At 52.8% G+C, this 2,661-nt stretch overlaps 1 long non-coding RNA gene across 1 annotated transcript; it reads left to right on the top strand.

Annotated features, from left to right (window-relative positions):
• The first annotated feature begins 6 nt into the window (after positions 1-6).
• Positions 7-2,660, top strand: LOC109364317. The gene is made up of 2 exons (XR_002110312.1): positions 7-2,397; positions 2,520-2,660. It is a non-coding gene; the product is annotated as an uncharacterized LOC109364317 (long non-coding RNA).
• Position 2,661: the final 1 nt, after the last annotated feature.

Below are 2,661 nucleotides of genomic sequence, written 5' to 3'. Positions count from 1 at the left end.
CGATTCTCCTTACCACCCCCCCCAGGACTCCACTCTGTTTTTAGAATTACTTTATCCGTACAGCCTGATGCTGCAAAGCACGAGCTCTCCCAGCAATAACCTGCCTCTGACGTGCTCAGCCTGCAGGGAAAAGTTATTCCTCTGTGTCTGCAGGCTTTGCTCCCATTCCCAGGTGCAAGAGTCAGCCCAGAGCTCAGCTCAGCTTTACCTACAACAGAAATCCAGTCTCTGCCAACCGTGTTTTTCTCTCTCCTGAAACACTGAACCGCTGCAAGAAGCAACGTTCCAAAAGCTCCTTTATTGCACAAAAGCTAGGAAATAAGAACAGATTTCCAGATCAGGCATATGTTTCAGGGAGGCACCAGACAAGTGGAGACAATAAAAAGCACTGGCAAGTCAAAGCTTTGTTCAAAGGTCGGTTGTAAGATCTAAGGTCAGCTTCTCCCACGCAGGTTAGCTACGGCGGTGATAAATCATGGCCAAAAGCTTCCCTGCACTAGAACACCAAATCCAAGAGATTAGAAGCTGCAGAGATGTAGATTCATCTCAGCCCAGGAATCCTTCTGTTCAGCTCACAGGCAGAAGGCGGTGAGGCTCTCACGTCACTCTGCTCCCAGCAGGGTCTCCAGTACAGTGCAGAGACTTACTGGCATCATTTGCATTTCTGTTTTGCCTACTGGCAAGCACGCCCGCTTCAGGGCAGGTCTCATCCCACTGTCAGTCCTTGTAAGAAACACTATGGCAAATCCACCAGCAGAAGACACAGTCCTTCCCTCTACTGAGCAACAAAGAAACCAATCTGCCCTTGCTTCTGACCCTTGTCCCCGCCTCCTCCTGCCCTCACGTCCAGCCATCTTCTCTTGAGGAGGGTAAGGAACAGTGATAATGTAGACTTGCTTATCCTGGCAGTGTTTGTGGGCCACTAAGAGAAATCCCTGAGAAATCCCAGAAAACAGAGACAAAAAGGGACAGACAGAGGAGCGCCTAACAAAGATGCCAAGATGTTTTCAGCCGTGGTTGGTATTGCTGGGTACAGCCAACCACACGAGGCTGAGCACGCTCTGCTGTCCCTATCCCAGTTCTAGAAATAGCCAGCAGAGCTCTGTGTTCTCTTGCTTCCGTGAGCTGCTTTAAAATGCACGTTGTTGCGAGCTGGCTCGAGCTCTAGGGCCTAAAGGCGCAGCCAGAGAGGCTAAGATATGGTTTAGATATGGTTTAGACATGGTTTAGATATGGTTTAGATATGGTTTAGATATGGTTTAGAGGCTTGTGGTAGCAATGGTGGCAGGAGGACGGTTGGACCACATGGTCTTGCAGGTTGTTTCCAACCTCGTGATTCTATGATTAAAGCCACAGGCAGAGAGGCCAGCAGCAGCCGTGGGGACTAAAGCCATGAATGTCAGTGGGTGCCGTGTTTCTGCACAAAGGAGCTCAGTTCCACACCTCTGCTTCACGCACGCTTCCGTGTCAGACGGCAGTTTGTCACAGTGCCCCTCTGCTGCCCATCTGTCTCATGGCAGCACCGTGGAACCGAGCGCTGGGGGGAAGCTTCAGCCTCCCTGGAATGCAGGCTCCGTGTAAAATAACTGCAATTTCATACACGTGTCTGGTTTTTCTCTCCCCAACTGCATTGTGACTAAAAACCAGTGCCGTGTCCGAGCTGATGTTCAGGGTATCACGTCTGCTTTGAGACGTCTCTCGCTCTGAGAACGACGAGCAGGGAAGCAGAGAACAGAGCCTGCTGCCGAGCTCCCTGGAAACGCTGGTTCTCTGTCCCACCCTCTCCAGGCATTCAGCCGGTCATGGCTAAGAGGGTCATTGCTTGTTTTCTTTGTTGTCTTCTCCTCAGGCGGCTTTTCCACCAGAAAGGTGACGCGGATCCAGCTGGGGAGGGGTGGCAATTCAGGACATTCCTCTGGAATTGGGAAGGAGAGACCTGGTCAGAGGAGACTGACTGTGGACCTGCTGCCCGGTGACACGCAGGGGTGCCCAGGCCTGTCCCAAAGCACCCGAGAGGGCCGCTCTGCTCTCCTCACAGATGCAGAGACCTCTGTGCCTCGTGCCCAGCTCCTCCTCTCCGGGGTGCAGCTCTGTTTTGGGACTGCATTGATGGCTTTGCTTTGGGAAAGAGGAGCTGGGTGGTGCCTGGGAGGCGACATCTCTTTCAGGAGCTCATTTTGTGGGGGGAGGACTGGGCCTAGGACAGCCCCCTGCTCATTTCCCATCTTTTCTATCGCCCGTCTTCCCCATCTCCGGAAACAACTTGGGTTTGTAATAATAAACTGGACGGGCTAACATCTAACCCGTTGTGTCTTCATCTCTCCGTCAGCTGTACACGTATTAAAAGAACCTCCCCTTGCTCTGATAATGGCAGCGAGGCAGTGGAGCAAAGCAGAGGTAGAGGGACAATGGGGACTCCTCCTTCCAAGACCCTTGGCTCTGGCAGACTACATTCCTTGGAGCCTTGGATCTTGAGTTCCTCATTTTCCAAAGTCACCCTCCCTTCTGGTGGCACGCAGAGCACACCAAAGCCCAGGGTTTGCCAGCATTTGAAAGGCATGGCTGTGCATGGGGCGGAGCCTGGGCCAAGAGGAGACTGTTTCCTTCCAGCTTGCTGCTCCTTTGGATCCCTGGTGGGAAGGGGAGGGGAGGGGAGGGGAG

The sequence above is a fragment of the Meleagris gallopavo genome, unplaced genomic scaffold (genome assembly GCF_000146605.3).
Source record: "Meleagris gallopavo isolate NT-WF06-2002-E0010 breed Aviagen turkey brand Nicholas breeding stock unplaced genomic scaffold, Turkey_5.1 ChrUn_random_7180001845231, whole genome shotgun sequence".
NCBI classification, from domain to species: Eukaryota; Metazoa; Chordata; class Aves; order Galliformes; family Phasianidae; genus Meleagris; species Meleagris gallopavo.
The sequence above is the reverse complement of the archived record's forward strand: the minus strand, read 5'-3'. Positions and strand labels throughout refer to the sequence as shown.